Source organism: Canis lupus, unplaced genomic scaffold, assembly GCF_011100685.1.
Source record: "Canis lupus familiaris isolate Mischka breed German Shepherd unplaced genomic scaffold, alternate assembly UU_Cfam_GSD_1.0 chrUn_S712H875, whole genome shotgun sequence".
Taxonomy (NCBI): Eukaryota; Metazoa; Chordata; class Mammalia; order Carnivora; family Canidae; genus Canis; species Canis lupus.
Genome location: NW_023331661.1, coordinates 6,279 through 30,606, shown reverse-complemented (window position 1 = coordinate 30,606; position 24,328 = coordinate 6,279). Strand labels below are relative to the sequence as shown.

The 24,328-nt window shown below is 39.7% G+C and overlaps 1 long non-coding RNA gene across 2 annotated transcripts; it reads right to left on the bottom strand.

Moving 5' to 3' along the window:
* Positions 1-5,581: 5,581 nt before the first annotated feature.
* LOC119879381 lies at positions 5,582-22,955 on the bottom strand. Of its 2 annotated transcripts, none has more exons than XR_005387480.1 (6): positions 22,835-22,955; positions 22,095-22,154; positions 17,856-17,983; positions 8,944-9,414; positions 6,968-7,195; positions 5,582-6,447 (listed from the first exon to the last, which is right to left on the bottom strand). It is a non-coding gene; the product is annotated as an uncharacterized LOC119879381 (long non-coding RNA). The 2 variants fall into 2 exon arrangements; XR_005387481.1 differs by having other exon boundaries at positions 8,944-9,411.
* Between the last annotated feature and the right edge of the window lie 1,373 nt (positions 22,956-24,328).

The following is a 24,328-nucleotide window of genomic DNA, read 5'->3' as shown; positions in this document are numbered from 1 at the left end:
CAAAGGTAATTTCGTTTACTTACTTATTTATTTATTTACTTACTTATTTATTTTATTTATTTATTATTTTTTACTGGAGTTCAATTTGCCACCATATACCATGACACCCAATGCTCATCCTATCAGGTGCCCCCCTCAGTGCCCATCACCAGTCACCCCCACCGCCCCCACCAACTCCCCTTTCCACCACCCCCTTCTTCGTTTCCCAGAGTTAGTAGTCTCTCCTGGTCTGTGAGATATTTCTGATATTTCCCACTTGTTTTCTTTTCCTTTCCCCTTTTATTCCGTTTCAATATTTTTTTATATTCCCAAATGAATGAGATCATATAACATTTGTCCTTCTCCGACGGACTTATTTCACGCAGTGTAATACCCTCCAGTTCCATCCACATGGAAGCAAATGGTGGGTACTTGTTTCTAATGGCTTGAGTAATATTCCACTGTATACATAGATCCCATTTTCTTTATCCATTCATCTTTTGATGGACACAAAGGCTTCCTTCCACAGTTTGGCTATTGTGGACATTGCTTGCTATAAATTATCAGAGGCAGGTTTGTCCGGCATTTCACTTGCACCTGTATCTTTGGGGTAAATCCCCAGCAGTGCAATTGCTGGGTCGTATGTAGGGCAGATCTGTTTTTAACTCTTTAAGGAACCTCCACAGTTTCCAGAGTGGCTGCACCAATTGACATTCCCACCAACAGTGCAAGAAGGTTTCCCTTCTCCACATCTCTCCAGCATTTGTTGTTTCCTGAACAGGCCAATAGCCAGGGAGTAAATTGAAGGCAGTCATCAAAAACCTCCCAAGACACAAAAGTCCAGGGCCAGATGGCTTACCAGGGGAATTCTATCAAACGTTTAAAGAAGAAACCAGGGAAGCCCCGGTGGCGCAGTGGTTAGCACCGCCTACAGCCTACGGCCTGATCCTGGAGACCTGAGATCGAGTCCCACGTCAGGCTCCTGAATGGAACCTGCTTCTCCCTCCTTCTGTGTCTCTGCCTCTGCTATATATGTCTATCATAAATAAATAAATCTTTAAAAAAATAAAGAAGAAACCATACATATTCTACTAAAGATATTCGGAAAGACAGAAGGAGATGGAGTACTTCCAAACTCATTCTACGAGGCCAGCATCACCTTAATTCCAAAACCACACAAAGACCCCACCAAAAAGGAGAATTATAGACCAATATCCTTGACGATCACGGATGCAAAAACTCTCAACAAGATATTAGCCACTAGGATTCAACAATACATTAAGAAGATGCTTCACCATGACCAAGTGGGATTTATCCCCGGGATGCAAGGCTGCTTCAACACTCGTAAAGCAATCAATGTGATTGATATATCAGCAAGAGAAAAAAACAACAACCACATGATCCTCTCAATAGATGCAGAGAAAGCATTGTGACAAAATACAGCATCCATTCCTGATCAAAACTCTTCAGGGTGTAGGGATAGAGGGAACATTCTTCAGCATCTTAAAAGCCACCTATGAAAAGCCCACAGCAAATATCATTCTCAATGGGGGAAACACTGTGAGCCTTTCCCCTAAATCAAAGAACAAGACAGGGATGTCCACTCTCACCACTGCTATTCAACATAGTACTAGAAGTCCTAGCCTCAGCAATAAGACAACAAAAAGAAATAAAAAGCATTCAAATTGGCAAAGAAGTCAAACTCTCCCTCTTCACTGATGACATGATACTGTACATAGAAAACCCAAAAGACTCCACTCCAAGATTGCTAGCACTCATACAGCAATTTGGCAGTGTGGCAGGATACAAAATCAATGCCCAGAAGTCAGTGGCACTTCTATACACTAACAATGAGACTGAAGAAAGAGAAATTAAGGAGTCAGTCCCATTTACAATTGCACCCAAAAGCCTAAGATACCTAGGAATAAACGAACCAACCTAAAAACTAGGGAACACTTCTGAAAGAAATTGAGGAAGACATAAAGAGATGGAAAAATACTCCATGGTCATGGATTGGAAGAATTAATATAGTGAAAATGTCAATGTTACCCAGGGCAATTTACACATTTAATGCAATCCCTATCAAAATACCATGGACTTTCTTCAGAGAGTTGGAACAAATTATCTTAAGATTGGTGTGGAAAGGTAATTATTTTAAATTAATGTGGCTATGAACTACTGCCATCCCTAACCTCAGAAAATATATTCCTTCTAATTTTTGTTGTGACCATTCATTACTCAAGCTAAATTCCAGCTCATGAATGTTGTCCATAAGGAGCCTATACCTTCCTGCTATTATTTCATATTCTTCTTCTAAACAAGGGCAGGCATACGTTGGCTTCATTAGTGCACACAGCCAGATCACCACCATTAAGGGAAATCATCTAGGTTGTTTGGTAAAATCTTTAACAACTTCCATGCTCATCACGGAACAAGGCTGATTGTTCTGCCTTGCAGAAGGCAACAATTTGATCTCTGGTTTATGAGACAGCACTCAAAATGTTTTTCCATGTTTTCCCACCAAGAGAATCTGAAATCAGCATGGTTTTTACCTTACCAGTGAATGCAGGCTTTCTCACCAAACATATCCCAGAGGAAGGTCAGGTCTTCCTGGCTGTCCACACGTGGCCCCAGCTGGACTGGCAGAACAGCCAACAGCTATACAGACCTAGAAAGTGAAAAATAAAACACAAAGCGTAATCATAGAGTGATCTCATTAATTTCACTTAAGGTGTGTGTGAAGGATGGCTGGAACATGTCGTTTTTACTGGATCAGTATTCTGGACCATCAAGCAGAACGCTTCTCCGCGGAAGCCAAGGAACCTTTTTGACTTTTTACAGCCCAATCAACTATGCAGCATCAACAGGCTAGCCTAACCTTTCGTTTGTCAACATTCTCCAGGCATCCAAGTGGACACAACCGGAGGCAGAAACCGTGTACAAGCTTTCAGAGGAAGAAGAAAACTAAATTGTCACTACTATTGTCTCAGTGTTAGCCAAAGATCAAAAGGAGTCATGAATAGGAATAACTTCCTTAGAAGAGCAGAAAATTGATAGAGTGGCCCATTAAAAAGGTTTTGTGGTTTCCAAAGAGTTCCTAATGATATATAGCTTCAAAACCATTGGGTTATACAATCCAAATTCAAGTTCCAAAAAGCTAAGGCCTACTAAAACCATACTTGGTGTTGCTTTCTTGTAGCTGCTCATTTTTCAAAAGCAACAACCACAAGCTACACAGAACTGAGTTTTACCTTTAACTCCAATCTGAGCATATGCCGTAACCTCTGAAAGAGTTAAGGAAAAGGATGCAGGTTCCTCGGGGGCCCTCCTCACTAGAAGCTTCCTGAGGCTAGACAGTAGTGCCCTGTTCCACCAGTAGCCTGTTGCAGAAACCCTCCCACCTACCTCCTTTGGGGGCCGTCAGTCCTGTCCAAGAACTGTTACGACAGTGCCTGCCCGGGGCCTCTTCAGGGAGGTGACCTAGAAGTATCAACTCTCAGCACACGTTTCACTTTCCAGTGGGATTATACAAGGTAAAAAAAGGAGAAACTTCCTTTTATTTCTGTCTGCTGTCTACAAGAGCACCGAAACCTCCTGGGATCTACGACACAGGAGCATGTTGTAATTCCTGCTCTGAAGAAGTACTGCTGTTCATCACAGGGACAGCTTTACAAGATATGTAACTAAAAGAATCGTAAATTATGGCCTGCTGATTAGTCTATTATCTTCCTAAAGTATTATCATATTCTGATAATCAGTGATCATTCACCAAATGTATTCATTTTCCCTTGGAAAGTTGGATCTGTAACTTGAGACATTAAACTCAAACATTCCTGGGATTGCATGTGGCCATAAAGATCTATTTCTACTTTAGGGGGAAGAAATGTCTCCCTATTACATTCTAAGTATTCTTGATGATTTACACTTATTCCCTTAAAAACCTGGCATCATGCCTAACCTAGCACTATTGATGATTTCATAAAAATATTTGTAAGGTGTCCCCAAATAGTCTGTTTCATATGTAACTCAGTGAGCTTCAGCTATTGTTGTTATTATTAGTTATTCATCATGACTATTATTTTTTAAAGATTAATTTATTTTACAGAGAGGCAGGGGACAGGGGCAGAGAGAGACAGAATCTTAAGCAGACTCCACGCTCAGCATGGAGCTTGACACGAAGCTCCAAATCATGACCCTGATCATGGCTGGAGCTGAGACCAAGAGTCAGACACTCAACCCACTGCACCAACCAGGAGTGTCCATCGCTACTGCTATTGAAAAATCAAAACTCTGAGTCAAACAGACCTAGATTCAAACAGGTCTATACTTCATTTACCTCCCCTAACTTACCTCATCCTTCTTTCCATCATATTTTCAAAAGAAACGGTAATCTACACATGTAGTAAACTGGACAGGAAAAAATACACAACGTATGCACTTACACAAGGTATGTAAATCTGAAAAAGCCTAAGGGACTACGTTAGTGGCGATGTACCCACATGGTTACCATAACTATGCGAGATGAGGAAGCAGGGTCAAGTGTACACGGGATCTGTATTATGTATTTCAACACATGAATCCACAGTTATCTCAAAGTACAGTTAAAGCAAGACAAGTGGTGGTTAATATGACTGTTATAAGAATGCAAAAGAACAAGGCACATAGTCCCGTGGTTGGCACAAAAGAGGCATTTGATGGATTTTTTAAAGATTTTATTTATTCATGAGACAGAGAGACAGACAGAGGCAGAGACATAGGCAGAAAGAGAAACAGGCTCCATGCAGCGAGCCCAAAGTGCTACTCGATCCCGGGACTCCAGGATCACACCCTGGGCTGAAGGCTGATGCTTAAGCACTGAGCCACCCAGGCGTCCGTGATAAAAAGGTTTTAAAAATTGGGCAGCCTGAGTGGCTCAGCAGATTAGCACTGCCTTTGGGCCAGGGCTTGATCCGACAGGATCAAGTCCCACTGTGGGCTCCCTGCCTGCTTCTCCCTCTGCCTGTGTCTCTGACTTTCTCTCTGTCTCTTTGTCTCTCTCTGTGTCTCTTATGAATAAATAAAATCTTAAAAAAAAGAGTTAAAAAAAATAAAGTGACTTCTTAAGACTTCCTCAAGTGGCAACTGCCCCTTACTAGAATTCTGTCTATACCTTTACTCAACTTCACTTCAAAAAGTTTGGTTCTCTAATGAAGAACCAAGAGGAGCAGATGAATAAGCATCCGCATAAAACACATAAAGTGAAAGATCCCTATAATTTCTAATCTGTGGATAAAACCTGAAAGGAGTCTGGGGGACTAACCAAATAGCAAATCACTTTGAGATTGATGACATATGCCTTATTATCTAACTTAAAATAGGAAACACAGGGACACCTGGGTGATTGAGAAGCTGAGTGTCTAACTTTGGCTCAGGGCGTGATTCTGGCCCAGGATCCAGCCCCACATTGGGCTTTTTATGGGGAGCCTGCTTCTCCCTCTGCCTGTGTCTCTGTGTCTCTCACAAATCAATAAGTAAAATCTTTTACAAATAAAATAAAATAGAAACACATATAAGAAAATCAACTTCTGAAGATGATTTTTTAAAAATTATATGGCCCCGATATTTAAGCTGAACTCCATTCCTTTTTAAATCATAAACAAGGAAAACATTTAGAAAGCAACAGATAAGCTCAAGGAGATCACAAAAACCAACCTTCACAGGAGACCTATTTCTCCTCTGGCTCAGTGTCCTTTACAGTTTATCCAGGTGTGCTTTCAATTCATCTGAGTTTGAAAGTGAACGGCAAGGAACAGCAAGGTAATTCATTCCAAGATTGAAAATAAAATGATAGCTACAGGAGATTACTCCATCAATGCTAACTGCTTCTGTCATTTATTCTTTGGTTATGAAGGTAATGTGGAAAGGTCTAATATCCATAAATCATTATGATGCTTTATACTTCATTTTGAAAACAATCCTGTCTTTTTATGTATTTCATCAGGCCTCGTTCCGACACTAGCGTATCTGTCAGTTTTTAGCACTGTCAGCAACAGACCTAGCTCATTTGTCTTTATTTCTCCAAAGCATTCCTCCTGCCTGTGCCTTTCTCAGAACACTAGTAGCCGACAGTTTCTCTCTGCCCAGAGAGTTCTAGCCTCAGACTTCTGCTACTGTAGCTACCCAGGTAGAACAGAGGACATCCCCACGCACAATTTTTTTGAGCAGGAGAGTGAATGCAAATCAGCACAGTATCCGCATAAGGTCCTCGGTGACAGGACTTTTGGAAACATTTGCAGCGGCTTCTGGTTTTCACTCCCAGGATCTCACACTTGTGTCTGCGCCAGGAAGAGCTCTGCTCAGGACCGGGCCCAAGGGAGCCGGGTGGCAGGGAGCTCCGAAAGGCACACTTACATCATCAGCCAAGACTGCTGTGCTGTGGAGGATGGGCACAGGGTTCTACTTCTCATAGTAGTAGAGCTTTTCATGAATCTAGAAGAAAAACAAGAGTATACAAGTTCACCTGCTAGCAAACAGTGAGATAGTTGAAGGGTTTTCAGCACTGCGAATAGAAACAGATCCACTAAACCTCAAAAAAAAATTAAACGTTTCTATAAATCTGTAGATAATAAATAAGTGGGCTTATTTCTATGGTCCAGTCTGATTCTTCTTTAAGATTCTCATGTCAATGTTCTATGTTTAAATCAAAGTTTTTCTAATTGCGACATCATTGACATGTACCACTGTAATACTTTTTATATGTACAACATAATGATTTGCTGTATATATATATTGCAAAATGGTTACCACAGTAAATTTAGTTACTATCACCGTACATTGTTACATGAGATGTCAAATGGGGGTAAAATCATTATCAAATAGAGCCCACATAAAAGCTAAACCTTTTTCCCTTGAATAATTATGATAGTTTTCTAAAATATGTAACTTCTAAAACATATTGCTTCAGTACTTTAAGTATCAGTTGTAGTTCATATCTCTACTAAAAACATACATGATGATTAATAAGGCGGCAGCCACTTGGGTTGGTACGTGATAACCATTAGAAGCAAGGGAACTGGCGTGGTGTGTGCCCTCCTGAGCATGCTGTTCCTTTCGCTTCGTCTTTTTTTTTCCCCCAGATTGTCAACCTTTCTCCCAAATTCAAACTTCTAAGAAACAGAGGGAATGCTCCTAGATGAAGACATTTCTCAGAACTATTGAGCTTAGATAACTTTCTGTCCTGTAAAACAAGTAAAATTATACTATCAGGGAATAATTGGGTCCTTTCTTTCCCAACATTACCCAAGAAACGACAAAGGTGAGAATGTATTTTTAGTGCACTAGAAGACACATGGAGTTCCTTAAAAAATCTGCTTTAACAAATGCAAAACTGTTGGCTTTTACGTTTTATCTACTTCAGCTCTTACACAGGTGCCTTTAAAATGTTATACTTGAAAACTTACTTGAGCCTCTTCTTACTTACGGTTGAAGAAATTACCCCCGCACTATATATATAAAACAGTTGCACCGCAGAATTTCCAGTTTTTAATAGGTATCAAGTAATACACTCAGAGGTATCAGGCCATCTACTCTTTAAGTAATAACTGGCGATGGTCCCACACATAGAAACCAATGAGTTGGGACTTAAAACTCAGGCCACCTGGCTCAGTATCAGAGCTTGTCGTCACTCCACATGCCTGCCTCTTAGATTAACATCTTGTCTGCCTTTTTCACGGACCTCAATCAAGGCTGGATGAACAGGATAGAGAGAGGCTCGCGGATATGTGACAAATAATACTGGCTGTTTCTAATGACTACGGGATTAGGAATGGCTTCTCTTCACCCCTCCCTGTCTTTTTTCTTTCCGACAATTCTTAATTTTTCCAGATGAATTTGTATTGATTCTGTACCATAATTACAACTTAAACATTATATGCCCCAAATAAAGACATTCTTCTCCACTTCATTTCCTTCTTCTGAGGGTCTTTTATAAACAAGGAGCCCCTCTTTCCACATCATCATCTTTCCATCTTCACCCAAGTGAGTTGAGTGCATACCCCTACCCTGCCAACCCTGGGACTTTGTATTGTATCAGGAATTTTTAAATGCTCTCCCAGAATTTCCAAATGCTGGTAACCCTATGATGATAGGTGTTTTACTCCAGGACATAATTTTAAATATGAAGTTGGTATGAAAGTAAAAATTACTTCAAGTAATTAATGTTCAATCTCACAAAATATTTTCTACCATATGTACGAATAGTGTTTTCCGGGTGTGATCAGGTAATATGGGAATTCTATTTACAGAATTTATTTATAAATTTCCAAATACTAGCCATCTCATCGTGGCTTTCCCAAAGGAGCCTCACTTGGCTAGATATTTTGGTCACTTAATGTGCCGTGGAATCCATTGATGATATCTTACTGAGACTTTCCTCATTAGTTCTCGCAACTGAAGTTGGCTTTTTTTTCTCCTGGTCCTGTCTTTATGGGGTCATAATATCAGTGTTACACTGCTTTCGCTTTTTTTTTTACACTGTGGAAAGTTTCAATCTTTTTATATGCTCTCAAATAATCTCAATGCCACTAAAGTAATCTCTTCTTTAAGTGTTTTATGGCATTCCCATGGGAAACCAGGAGGATCAGATACATTATGGAGGGCAGCTTCATCCCCCAACTTTATTTCTTGTGGGTGGTGTATGGAAATTTCTCCATTTAGGTTTTCTATCTCTTTGTCAGTTACAGTAAACACCGTTTTCCTACAAAATTACTCATTTTTTTCTGGCCTTAAAAAATTAAATGAATCTGACTCAGTTGGGGGATGGGGCAGATGGCAGAGGATTAGGGGTCCTCAAGCACCTGGCCCCACCAACTTACCTAGACCAGAGACCCCTTCTGGATCTCCTTCAGAGGTGGCTCGTGGCCCCTGCAGCCCCCGCCCATCCCCATGCATCTCCTCGTGTTCGCAGGCTGCTCTGCCAGCACTCACCATTCGGGTCCTTCTCACAGTAGCACTGGTACTTGCACTCCACCACGTTCTCCAGAAAGGCCTTCACCTGCTCCTTGTCCTCGAAGTCCACCAGGCCTGGCACGGACCCTGCTGGCCTGGCAGAGCTCAGCCTGCCTCTCTGCATGCCTGTGGCATGGTCACGTGAGCAAGTGGAAGGCCATGGCCTGGGGCGGAGCCTCCGGCTGGAGCCTGGGCGAGGCTGGGCAGGGCTGGGCAGGGCGTGCCCCCAAGGTCTCTGTGCTGGTCTCCCATTCAGGAAGGGAGTGCACAGTCCATCTACCTTTGAAGACCCTTGGCTGTTGCCACACCTCTTGCTTCTCTGGCTCCTTCCCTCTAACTGGTGACAGCCTCTCTGCAGCACTTCTGTGCCAGCTTTATGCCTCCCACCATTACAGGATCCGTGGTCTCTCATGTGGCCCATGGGCAGTTTCCACTGGCAACTTAGCACTACTGAAAGAAAAAAAATCAATTAATATTTTTATGCACCTGGATTTGAAGTTGCAACAGGATTATTATTTTTGCATAATTGTTTTCATAAGGCTGTGCCAGTGCTGCACAGGCTAAGCTTGTCAGAGCTTTGCTATTAACCTTCGCAGCATTGCTTATCACCATTGTGTTTGGAAAATTTCTACTATACAACTATAATTATCTCAAGTCATATATTCAATTAATTAAGATAGGTAAAAGACTTCAAATTAGTTCATAAAAGCCTAGTCATTGAATATAGCAATACAGAGGTGTCTGGGTGGCTGACTTGATTAAGCATCCAACTCTTGATCTTGGCTCAGGTCATGGTCTTTGGGTCATGAGATTGAGCCCCATGTTGGGCTCTGGACTCAGTGTGGAATCTGCTTGAGATTCTCTCTCCTCCTTCTACCCCTCTCCTCTCTCTCTCTCTCTCTCTAACAAATGTTGGGAAAATAAAGAAAATACTAATATAAACATAGAGGTTCCTATCTTCTGAATATTTAGGATCTAATCCCCAAACAATCCAAGGTTACAGGAATATAGACATTATGATATTCACCAATAAACTGACAATGTTCATACCAGCCCTCATTTAAACATTTCTTCCCACCTAATACATGCCCTCTATGCTGTCATTGGTTTTTACCTTGGATGCCATTAACATGACTGCAAAAATACAGGACTTCACAGGGCTGATGAAAATGACGACGAAGTGATGCTGGTGGTAAACAAGCCTCTGAAAGAGGTCTGCTAGTCAGCAACTGAGAAAAATGTAACATATCTGACAAAACTCCCCACTTTGAAAGGGAACAATCTGAATACCGAACTTTAAAAATGAACAAAAACCAAATACTACTGGAGAAACTAAAGTCTTCAAATATTTTTGTTAAACTGCCCTTTTAACTGGAAAAGTCAAAGTGCTATTATAAAATGTTGGCAGCAATATTATGCCAACAAAGGAAAATTCAGCAGGATACAATGCATCCATGCTAAGAATTAGCAGTTACAACTGTAACCTACAATATTCTTAATTACATTTCAAATGTGGTCACATTTTATATTTCCTGTTCCTACATAAAGTTCTGTTCACTTCCCCCACCATTTTCTTGCTCTTTTCGTACCTGTTTAATGCAGATTAATTGTAACTGGCCTTTTCCTACTATGTATTATTACTAGATAAATGGACCACAGAATAACAACATCAACAGAGAAAGCTAACAGGGTTCCGACCTTCACTGAGAGTGAATCTAGCTATGCCAGAAGTGGAACTGAAAATGCATTTATTTCACAAAAACAACCAAAAAAAATAATAAGCCACCCAAACAGTGTCAGAATACAAAGTACAATAATAAGAATTAGGTTTTCTTTATCCTGAGAGCTAATTTCCCCCACCTCCAGGGCTTTGTCATTTAAGAAATTCTGTTATACAGTGTCATGAAGCCACCAAATTTCTCCAATAATTTTTAAATTAAGGACATCGACCTTTTGCCAATAAACTGTTTCCAGAGAAAGCACAAACTAACGCTTTCTAGGATAAAAACTGATAGCCACTAAAAATAGAGATGAAAACAAAATAGACTATACAGGACAACTGGATTCCTACATGCACAAGAATGTAGATTCTTAGATCCCTATCTCACACCATACACAAAAAGTTAGCTCAAATTTTAAATCAAGGGGTAAATCCTCATAACCTTGGGTTTGCAAAGAGATTCTTAGATATGCTACCAAGAGCATAAGCAGCACAAAATAAAATGGACACTGATCTTTATAGAAATTAGAACTTTTGTACAAAGGATACTATCAGACAAGTGAAATGATAGCCTACACAAGGGGAAAAAATATTTGCAAGGCGAAAATATGATAAGGGTTTAATATCTAAAATATATAAAAAATGCCAAACTCAACAACAAAAAGGCAATCAGATCGCCAAAGACTACCTGAAAACATGCTCAACATCATTAGTCACTAGGGAAATGCAAATCAAAACCACAATGAACTACCACTTCATGCCCACGAGAATGGCTGTAATCAAAAATTACTCAGTGTAACAGGTAGTGATGAGGATATGGAGAAATTGGAACCCTCATATAATGCTGGTAGGAATGTAAAATGGTGCAGACTCCACGGAAAACACTTTGATGGTTCCTTCTCACAAGCCTAAACAGAATTACTACATAAGCAGGCATTTCAGCCGCTAAGTGTCTACCCAAAAGAACCGCAATCGGGACTCAAAACAGATAGTTGTACAGCAATGTCCATTGCAGCACCATTCACAATAGCCAAAAGGTGGACACATGCAAGTGTCCATCAACAGACAAATGGACAAACAACATGCAGTGTATACACATAGTGCAATGTTATTCAACCATGAAAGAGAAGGAGATTCTGATACATGCTACAACATGGACAAACCTTGAAAGCATTGCATGGAGTGGTATAGTTACAAAAGGGCAAGTACTGTATAGTTCCACTTATGTGAACTATGTAAAACAGTTAAAATATAGAGACAAAGCGTAGAATGGTGGTTGCCGGGAGCTGGGGGTGGGCAACAAGGGAAGGTAGCGCTTAACAGCCACAGAGTTTCTGTGTAGAGTGATGAGAAGGTTTTGGAAATAGAGAGTGGTGACGTTTGCACGACATTCTGAATATACCTAATGCCATTACATTGTACGTTAACATGGTAAAAATGGCAAATTTTATACATGTATCTTACCTTAAAGAAAAACTGAAAAATAAAAGCCAACTACATGTACATTATGAAACATTGTACTCCTTACAGCTAAAAGAGAAATCACACCACTGCCATTAAGATTATACAATGAGTCTCAAAATGAAAGACAAAAACTACATAATGAATGAAAATTATTGGCAGAATTCCTGTATGAGAGGACTGTTGCACATACAAAGTTCTGTACAATGCCATGAGACACAACATATTCAGCAACTTGTTTACATGGCATTTCTGTAAAGACTAAGATAATAATCACAATAAGATGATATATTAAACCTTTTTAAATGAAGTTTATTTTTATCTATTTTTAATTCTTTTTCCCCTTATTTTTTGTATATTTGTTATTGGGCTTCGATTGGCCAACATATACTACAACACCCGATGCTCATCCCGTCAAGTGCCCCCCTCAGTGCCAGTCACCCTGTCACCCCAACCCCGGCCGACCTCCCCTTCCACCACCCCTTGTTCGTTTCCCAGAGTTAGGTGTCTCTTATGTGCTGTCACCCTCACTGATATTTCCCACTCATTTTCTTTCCTGTCCCCTTGAATCCCTTTCACTAGTTTTTATATTCCCCGAATGAATGAGACCATATGATGTTTGTCCCTCTCCGACTGACTTACTTCACTCAGAATAATATATTAAATCTAACAGACGACAGGGTAACAAATAGAGAATTTGCTTCTGTATCTCCCTCTAGATCTGGTCTAGTCTGATTCACCTGCTTCTTTTGTGTATAAATTTCTGTCACCAATTAACAGTATTTATTGAATACATACAGTACAGTACAGTCACTGCAGGAAAGTCTACTGCTATAACCCACTGTAATAAATAAAGCCATTCATTTGAAAAACTCAACAAAAGGAGAAATGACGGTTGGGCTTTTTGTAATAGCAAGAGCACGCAATGTAGCAGAGTCATTGGCTAACATGTAGTAAGTATGCTAGCAGATATTTACCTTACAAGAAAACTATTAATAGAACAGAAGTGAAAGCCCACCTCTAAGAGCTACTGTGAGAAATGCCACTAAGTGATTTTCCTGTTTAAAAATGAAAAATCCAGGGCAGCCCGGGTGGCTCTGCAGTTTAGCGCCAGCTTCGGTCCAGGGCCTGATCCTGGGGACCAGGGATTGAGTCCAACATCTGGTTCCCTGCTTGCAGTCTGCTTCACCCTCTGCCTGTGTCTCTGCCTCTCTCTCGCTCTGTGTGTCTCTCATGAATAAATAAAATCTTAAAAATTAAATAAAAATTAAATAAAAATGAAAACCCATTATTACATGAAGACGACTTTTTGCTTCATTCATAAATACTTGAGGAGCAGTAACAAGGACAAGAACAAGTGTCCTGGTTTAATTTAAGAATGAAGCTCTATGTACTGATCTCCCCCCAACAAAAGTTGTATCCAAATGCCAAATCACACGCTGCTTTCTGTTCACACAGAACAGCTTGCGGTCAGCCACATACCTAATGAGCTTGATTTGCTATGGAAGAGAACTGTAAAAATAAAAACATGATCCATTCAAAACTCCAGAGTATACCTCATTTTGGAAGCCATTTGAAGAAAAAAGAGCAAGTTGAAGATGCTGATTTTCCATGATGAAATACACTCAATATCAAAAGGGAAAAATAATTCATGTTTTAAATGAAATATGAAACAAAACATTTGTAGGACATTGGCAAGGCCAATAAAGTCCATTCTAGTTACTTCAAAGGGCTTTTGCAAGTGGCAATATTGCAGTGATATAGTCAAAACCTTTCTTCTTTCGAATCTACTGCTTTAAGAATGGAACTTCATGCTTTTGATGTTGGAAATAAAGGTTAACCAGGTTTCTTAAGATGAGCCTATGGTATAAACAATTTGAATGTTGGCCAAACATTTTTTTTCTTTATTTTAATAAATTTATTTTTTATTGGTGCTCAATTTGCCACCATACAGAATAACACTCAGTGCTCATCCCATCAAGTAAGTGCCCCCCTCAGTGCCCGCCACCCAGTTACCCCCACCTGCCACCCACCTCCCCTTCAACTACCCCTAGTTCGTTTCCCAGAGTTAGGAGTCTGTCATGTTCTGTCTCCCTTTCTGATATTTCCCACTCATTTTTTCTTTCCCCTTTAATCCCTTTCATTATTTTTTATATTCCCCAAATGAATGAGACCATAAAATGTTTGTCCTTCTCCAATGGACTTATTTCACGCAGCATAATACCCTCCAGGTCCATCCACGTCGAAACAAATGATGGGTATTGGTCATTTCTAATGGCTGAGTAATATTCCATTGTATACATAAACCACATCTTCTTTACCCATTCATCTTTCTATGGACACCGAGGCTCCTTCCACAGTTTAGCTATTGTGGACACCGCTGCTAGAAACATCGAGGTGCAAGTGTCCTGGCGTTTCATTGCATTTGTATCTTTGGGATAAATCCCTAGCAGTGCAATTGCTGGGTCCTAGGGCAGGTCTATTTTTAACTCTTTGAGGAACCTCCACACAGTTTTCCAGAGTGGCTGCACCATTGCACATTCCTACCAACAGTGCAAGAGGGTTCCCTTTTCTCCAAATCCTCTCCAACTTTTGTGGTTTCCTGCCTTGTTAATCTTCCCCATTCTCACTGCTGTGAGGTGGTATCTCGTTGTAGTTTTGATTTGTATTTCTCTGATGGCCAGTGATGCGGAGCATTTTCTCATGAGCTTCTTGGCCATGTCTGTGTCTTCCTCTGTGAGATTTCTGTTCATGTCTTTTGCCCGTATCTTGATTGGATTGTTTGTTTCTTTGCTGTTGAGTTTAAGAAGTTCTTTACAGATGTTGGATACAAGGCCTTTAACTGAGATGTCATTTGCCAATATCTTCTCCCATTCTGTAGTTGTCTTTTAGTTTTGTTGACTGTATCTTTTGCTGTGCAAAAGCTTCTTACCTTGATGAAGTCCCCATAGTTCATTTTTGCTTTTGTTTCTCTTGCCTTCATGGATGTATCTTGCAAGAAGTTACTGTGGCCAAGTTCGAAAAGGGAGTTGCCTATGTTTTCCTCTAGGATTTTGATGGATTCTTGTTTCACATTTAGATCTTTCATCATTTTATCTTTGTATATGGTGCAAGAGAGTGGTCTAGTTTCATTCTTCTGCATGTGGATGTCCAATTTTCCAGCACCATTTACTGAAGAGACTGTCTTTTTTCCAGTGGATAGTCTTTCCTCCTTTGTCAAATATTAGTTGACCATAAAGTTGAGGGTCCACTTCTGGATTCTCATTTCTGTTCCATTGATCTATGTGTCTGTTTTTGTGCCAGTACCACACTGTCTTGATGACCACGGCTTTGTAGTACAACCTGAAATCTGGCATTGTGATGCCCATGGCTATGGTTTTCTTTTTTAAGATTCCCCTGGCTATTTGGGGTTTTTTCAGATTCCACACAAATCTTTTTTTTTTTTTTTTTTAATTTTTTTATTTATTATTTATGATAGTCAGAGAGAGAGAGAGAGGCGGAGACACAGGCAGAGGGAGGAGCAGGCTCCATGCCTCGGGAGCCCGATGTGGGATTCGATCCCGGGTCTCCAGGATCGCGCCCTGGGCCAAAGATAGGCGCCAAACCGCTGCGCCACCCAGGGATCCCCCACACAAATCTTATAATAATTTGTTCCAACTCTCTGAAGAAGTCCATGGCATTTTGATAGGGATTGTATTAAACGTGTAAATTGGGATCCCTGGGTGGCGCAGCGGTTTAGCACCTGCCTTTGGCCCAGGGCGTGATCCTGGAGACCCGGGATCGGGCTCCCGGTGCATGGAGCCTGCTTCTCCCTCTGCCTGTGTCTTTGCCTCTCTCTCTCTCTCTGTGTGACTATCATAAGTAAATAAAAATTAAAAAATAAATAAAAATAAACGTGTAAATTGCCTTGGGTGATCACTGACATTTTCACAATATTAATTCTTCCAATCCTTGAGCATGGAGTATTTTTCCATCACTTTGTGTCTTCCTCACTTTCTTTCAGAAGTGTTCTGTAGTTTTTAGGGTATACATCCTTTACCTATTTGGTTAGGTTTATTCCTAGGCATCTTATGCTTTTGGGTGCAATTGTAAAAGGGATTGACTCCGTAATTTCTCTTTCTTCAGTCTCATTGTTAGTGTACAGAAATGCCACTGAATTCTGGGCATTGATTTTGTATCCTGCCACACTTGGGCCGAACATTTTTAAAAGAAGTAAACAGAACTTATTTAAAAGAAAAAAAGTTATGTATGTATTGAAGTCTTTAAAAGAGCCAGAGGAAAAAACATGCTTTGAAAGATTACTTCAAATCAGAGATCCTGACAGCTGACCTCTAACTAGAAATTTTAGGAATAATCATTTCATCATCTTTCACTATACTGAAATATAAATAGATAGATGATAGATAGATAGATAGATAGATAGATAGATAGATAGATACACAGATAGATAACAAGAGCCTACCTAGCATTCTTTGCTTACTAAAATGCCATTCAAGAAGACGCAGGTGGCCTGGGTCGAGGTCCTGGGATCAAGTCCCTTGTTGGGCTCCCTGCTTGGAGCCTGCTTCTCCCTCTGCCTGTGTGTCTGCCTCTCTCACGACTAAATAAATAAAATCTAACAAAAAAAAAAAAAAGAACACAGGCAAACAGGGAGATCATTCAAGATAGTCACATAAAAACTTCTGAAATCCTTTCCCTCAACAGACACAATATATCTACAGCTACATATAAAACAATTATCTCTGAGCAGGACAGCTACTCCACAACGAAGAATTAAACAGACAGGGAGGAGAGACAGATGTAGTTGTATTTTTGCCGAAAACCTCACCTCCCCCCATGCAACGACCTATGGAGGAGGGGTTGCACAAATACAGAACCCCTCCCTGAGGGAGGGAATCTGTACTACACATCAGGCACCATGACCCATGGGAGATGCACCAGACAGACAGCCCCCAAAGCACCTGGCTTTGGAAACCAGTGGAGCTTCCGTCCAGGAGACTCCTAGGGCTGTACTGAGTGCAGGCTCTGCTTTTACAGGGCTCACAATCAGACTCATTTGCCTCAGGACCCAGTACAAAAGCACCAGTTTGAAAGGAGCCTAGACCAGATGTGAAGGGGTTCCATTTGCTAATCTTAAAGCATCTACCAGAAGGGCAAAAGCCCACTCAGATTCCCTCCAAAGACAAAAGATACCGGAGGGTGCCATATTTACGCTTTCTCTACCTTGCTACTGCCAATGCTGGCAGGAGCTATTTTTGCATTCCCATAACCTTCTAGTACCTCCTTCCCCCTCCATACTGCTGCCACGGCCCTGCCAGAAGCAGGAGGCCAGTGCCCTGACCTCTAGTTACACTCCCACTGCCAGAGGCCTCCAAGCCAGCAGGTACATGCAACCCACACAGGGGATGCCTACTGAATATGAGACTCTGGGGCCAGGGTGGATTGTGTTTGTGAGCCCCACAGGTCTAGAATAATTGGGGAAACAGTATGAGAGACAACCAAACACTGAAGCAAGGCTACTATAAACAAAAATGTTCACCCACACACAGCCACACCTTCAGGACTAGAAGAGATAGCTGTTTCACCTAACACAAAGACATACATACATACAAAGTCAGGCAACATGAGGAAACAGATAAACATGTTCCCAATGAAAGACCAGGATTAAACCCCAGAAAAACTCAACAAAGTGGGTATAGACCAAATGTACCTCAAAATGTAAGGCCACGTATGACCAGTGCACAGCTAGCATCATGCTCAACAGGGAAAAGCTTCCTGCTTAACATCAGGAACAAGGCGAGGATGCTAACACAGTATTGGAAGTCTTGGCCACAGCAGCTAGGAAGGAAAAAGAAAGAAATTGGAACCAAATTGTAAAGGAAGAAGTAAAACCATCACTATTTGTAGATGATACAATTTTATACACAGAAAACCCTAACGACTCTGTGGAAAAAAAAAGACTGTTAGAACATTAGTTCTAACCTTATTTCTAAATAAATTCAGTAAAGTTGCAGGTACAAAACTGATATACACAATTCTGTCACACTTGTGTACACCAACAACAAACTATCAGGAAGAGAGACTAAGAAAACAAATCCCATTTAAAATTGCATGAAAAAATACCCAAGAATAAATTTAACCAAGGAGGTGAATGATCTATACTCTGAAAACTATAGGACACTGAGGAGAGACAATGACACTAATAAGTGGAAAGATATTCCATGCTCATGAAGAATATTGCAAAAATGTCCATACTGACCAGAGCAATCTACAGAGTCAAGGCAATCTCTATTGAAATTCTAGTGGCATTTTTCACAGAAATACAACAATCGTAAGATTTGTATAGAACCACAAAAGATCCCAAGCAGCCAAAGCAAATCTTGAGAAAGGACAAGTCTGAGACATTACACTCCTTGAATTCAAGCTGTAGTATCTAACAACTAAAGTAATCAAAATGTATGGTATTGGCATAAAAACACACACACAGATTCGTGGGACAGAAAAGAGAGCCCCCGAAATAAACCCAGCCATATAAGGCCAATTACTTTACAAGAAAAGAGGCAAGAATATACAATGGAGAAAGACAATCTCTTCAATAAATGGTGCTGGGAAACCTAGACACCTACATATAAAAGACTGAAACTGGGCCATCATCTCACACATACAAAGAAATTAACTCAAAATGGATTAAAGACTGGAATGAAATCCTGAAATCATTAAACTCCTAGAAGAAAACATGGGTCGTAAGCTCTCTGACATCACTCTTGGAGATTTTTTTTTTCCCTTTTTGGATCTTATGATTCAAAGGCAGTGGCATCAAAAAACAAAAATAAATTAATGAGATAACATAAACTAAAAAGCTTCTGCACAGCAAAGGAAATCATCAACAACAAAAAAGGCAATCTACCGAATAGAAGGAAGAAGACTGCCAATTCTATCCACTAAGGGGTTAACAGCCAAAATATATACAGAAATTCATATAGCTCAATATCAACAAGAAACAAACAATTCAATATTAAAAATGGACAGAGGATCTGAATAGACGTTTTCCCAAAGACGACTACTGATCACCAACAGGCACACGGGAAGATGCTCAACATCACAAATCATCAGAGTAATGCAAATCAAAATCACAGTGAGATATCGCTTCACACCTCTGAGAAAGGCCAATATCAGAAAGACAAGAAAAATAAGTACTGATGAGGCTGTGGGCAAAGGGGGACCCTAGTGCACCGTTGGTGAGGTTGTAAATTGGTGCGGCCACCACAGAAAATAATCTGGAGAACAGTCAAAACTTAAAAATACAACTCCCACATGATCCGCAATTCCACTTTTGGGTATTTATCTGAAGATTCAAAAGGATACATGTACCTCTATGTTCACTGCAGCATTATTTACAATAGCCAAGATATGGAAATAACCAAAGTGTCCTTCCTTTTGAGGGATGAATGGGAAAAGATTTACACACCACACACACACACACACGAATACTATTCAGAAAAAAAAAAAAAAAAGGAATACTATTCAGCCATAAAATAAATTAGCCATTTGCAACTGGCATGAATCTGAAGGGTATTATGCTAAGTGAAAAAAGTCAGACAGAGAAAGACAGATATGGTATGATTTAACTTATACCTGAAACAACAAATAAAGTCAGAAATACAGAGAATACATGGGTGGTTGCCAAAAGGGAAGGGGGTGAGGCTGTGTGGGTAAAACGGATAAAGTGGATCAAGAGTCCCATCATCCTCTTACAAAATGAATTCACGCACAGCATGGTGACTATAGTCAATAATAACGTATTGCAAATTTGAAAGTTGTTTTCAGAAAATACGTCTGAAAAGTTCTTAGCACAAGAAAACAAATTGGCGTGACTGTGCATGCAGAGAGATGTTAACTAGACTTACTATGGTGTTCATTGTGCAAGATATACAAATGCCAAATTTTATGTTGCACGCCTGAAACTAGTGTGTCATATATCGATTATAATTTAATAAAACGAAAAAAAAAATGGAAGGAAATAAAAACATGTACTGATTCACTGAAAGACATAGTTTGATAGCCACAAACCCTCAATACAGGAGATTCTAGAGCTTTTTTACATTAAACAGGTGAAAAATCAGCCTGGATGACAAGGCTGAGCTGTAAGATTGGGACTAGAACAAACAAAATGGTGGTTATACTAAATGAATAATAACGTTGATGTAAGCAAAATAAGGATGTCTTCAAGGTTGTGAGGGGGTTTTTGCTTTTCTGTTTCTTTTCTAGAGAGAATTAAAATACAGGACACAATAGCACTGAAGTTGGCAGGAAAGTATATGGGGCAAAAGTTGCGCTAAGATTTCTGGATCTTTTCCAGATGACAATAGACAGATTAAGATAGGATTTTATAAAAAGGATTCACGTCATAATTTCTAACGTAGCCACTCAAATAACAGAAAGAGAATGTATTAACTTCTCAACTGTATGCAGGAAAACCCTAACCAATCCAAAAGAAACAAAGAAAAATCAGGACAAGAAAACACAAAATACGTCAGATTTAAATTATAAAGATTATACGTCATAATGAACTGTAGTGAAGATATTCTAGCTGAAAGTAAAGACTTCTGACTTGTTACCTCAGAAAGCTCCAACTGTAATTCACAAAAGCTAATAAAGCAGGAATATGGAAGAGTTGACAATAAAAGGATAGGAAAAGATATCCTGCAAATGGCAACAAAAACAGTATCTACTTTAAAATAAACTCTGTTAAAAAGTATAAAGTGTAGTAATTCACCAGCAAAATAACAAATTATATTTAATAACAAATTTAAATATATACAACAAAAAATGAACAGAGGGAGCCTGGGTGGCTCAGTCGGTTAAAGCACCTGCCTTCAACTCCCGTCAAGATTCCAGGGTCCTGGAATCAAGGCCCACATCAGGGTCCTTGCTCCAGGGGGGAGCCTGCTTCTCCCTCTCTCTCTCTCTCTGCCTGTCACTCCTCCTGCTTCTTCAGTGTCCGATAAATAAATTAAATTTAAAAAAAAACACACAAAAAAACTGAACAGAACTGCAAGAAGAAAACCATGGTCATAATGGGAAACTTTTTTACCATACTTCTCTTGGTAACAGAGAATAAACGAACAAAAATCAGTGAAAACACAGAATATTTGAATAGGTTTACAAACTTGATCTACAGACACATACAGAAAACTATACTTAATGACTGCAGAATATACCTTCTTTTTAGACACAGACAGGATACATTACAGATATTGAATATGTAGCTGGCCATAAAGTGTAAACACATTTCAAAGGACTGAAATAATGCAAATTAGGATTTCTGACCTCAAAGCAATTAAGGTAGAAATCAGGAACAAGATAATTAAAAAAATCCTTATTTTTAAATTCAAGAAAAGTCTAAGTAAGCAACTACAAAATGATTCTAAGTTAAGAAAACCAGTACCTTGGGAGAAATGGCCTTAAATGCTAACGTTAGGAAAAGAAGAAGGTTGAAAATTTATGAACAAACGTTCATAACTAGAAAAAGAATTTTTTTAAAAAAGTCAATGAAATAAAAACTAATATACAATGAGGAAAATTAATAAGGCCAAAGGTTTATATCTAAAAGACTAATGCCAAAACTCTGGCAATATGAGGAAAGAGAAGAAAGGGCAATAAGTACCAATATCAGGACCAAGAAGAAAAACAATTAGCATAGAAACTGCACATGTGAAATATTATAAGCAACCTTTTCAGAAATTTGACAATGTAGTTGAAATGGACCAAATCTTAGAAAAATATGAATCATTAAAACTAATCAAGAAGAAATAGAAAGCCTAAACGTTCTTGTCATCTTTAAAATAGTTACCAATATCCTTATCAAAAAGAAAACATCCAGGCCCAAGGAACCCAACAAGTCAGTTCTGCTAAAGGACAAACGAACTTCAGTCTTTCATAAACTTACCCACAGAAGAGTAGAGACTTCCACCTCACAACATAAGGCTACCCAGGATATTGTGAAGATCTGATGAGAGAGATAAGAAAGCAAAATTATGGGCTGTCTCATAAAAGGAGACATTAAAGTTCTAAATAAACTAGGAGTCAACTAACTCCAGCAGATTATATGTAAAGGAGAACAAATCATGAACAAATTAGGTTATCTCAAATAATAGTCCAATGATAGCCAGTTGAACAGTCAAAAATCAGTAAAAAAAAAAAAGTCAAAAACCAATGAACTTTCCTATGTTGAGACTGACAGGAAACAATCATATGATCATACAATAAATAAATAAAAAGCACTTGACAAAGTCCAATGGCTAGTCATTTAAAAAGTCATTTTACAAAGAATAAACGGAAACTTCTTAAATTGAGTAAACGGCCAAATATGAAAAAAAATAATCTAGAGCAAATATGATCAAAGAAGAAATGTTGAGAGAATTTCTTTTGAGATCCAGATTCACACATAATAAACAAAAATCTAGAGTAGCGAAATCAAAGTGAAAATGAAAAAGGGAATAGCTTTTTGGTCACACATTAAGGAAATGTTTCATGAATACAATTCAGAAATCACTAACCTAAAGGAAAATTGTGCTCGACGAGTAACTTCTGCATAGAGAATAGGGAGGACAGAACAAAGCATGAGATGACAAATATTTTTCCATATGTTTTTCCCACCAAGAGAATCTGACATCAGCATGGTTTTACCTTTACCGGTGAATGCAGGCTTTTCTCACCAAACATATCCCAGAGGAAGGTCAGGTCTTCCCGGCTGTCCACACGTGGCCCCAGCCGGCCTGGCACAACAGCCAACAGCTCATACAGACCTAGAAAGTGAAAATAAAAACACAAAGCGTAACCATAGAGTGATCTCATTAATTTCACTTAAGGTGTGTGTGAAGGATGGCTGGAACATGTCGTTTTTACTGGATCAGTAATCTGGGCCATCAAGCAGAATGCTTCTCCGCGGAAGCCAAGGAACCTTTTTGATTTTTAAAGCCCAAATATGTAGCATCAACAGGCTAGCCTAACCTTTCCTTTGTCAACATTCTCCAGGCATCCAAGCGGGACACCAACCGAGGCAGAAAACGTGTACAAGCTATCAGAGGAAGAAGAAAACTAAATCGTCACTACATTTGCCTCAGTGTTAGCCAAAGATCAAAAGGAGTCATGAATAGGAAAAACTCCTTAGAAGAGCAGAAAATTGATAGAGTGGCCCATTAAAAAGGTTTTGTGGTTTCCAAAGAGTTCCTAATGATATATAGCTTCAAAAACCATTTGCGTATCTACATCCAAATTCAAGTTCCAAAAAGCTAAGGCCTATTAAGCCATACGTGGTGTTGCTTTCTTGTAGCTGCTCATTTTTCAAAAAGCAACAACCACAAGCTACACAGAACTGAGTTTTACCTTTAACTCCAATCTGGGCGTATGCCGTTACCCTCTGAAGAGTTAAGGAAAAGGATGCAGGTTCCTCGGGGCCCTCCTCACTAGAAGCTTCCTGGGGCTAGACAGTAGCACCCTGTTCCACCAGTAGCCTGTTGCAGAAACCCTCCCACCTCCATTTGGGGCCCATCAGACTCCTGTCCAAGAACTGTTACGACAGTGCCTGCCCGGGGCCTCTTCAGGGAGGTGACCTAGAAGAAGTCAGTATCAACTCTCAGCACACGTTTCACTTTCCAGTGGGATTATACGAGGGTAAAAAGGAGAAACTTCCTTTTATTTCTGTCTGCTGTCTACAAGAGCACCGAAACCTCCTGGATCTACGACACAGGAGCGTGCTGTTATTCCTGCTCTGAAGTGCTGCTGTTCATCACAGGGACAGCTTTACAAGATATGTAACTAGCAAAGAATCATAAATTATGGCCTGCTGATTAGTCTATCTATTATCTTCCTAAAGTATTATCATATTCTGATAATCAGTGATCATTCACCAAATGTATTCGCTTTGCCTTGGAAAGCTGGATCTGTAACATGAGACGTTAAACTCAAACATTCCTGGGACTGCATGTGGCCAAAAAGATCTATTCTACTTTAGGGGAAGAAAATGTCTCCCTATTACATTCTTAAGTATTCTTGATGATTTACACTTATTCCCTTAAAAACCTGGCATCATGCCTAAGCTAGCTCTTATGATGATTTCATAAAACTATTTGTAAGGTGTCCCAACATAATTCGATGTATAATAATGCAGGTCTCACTTTA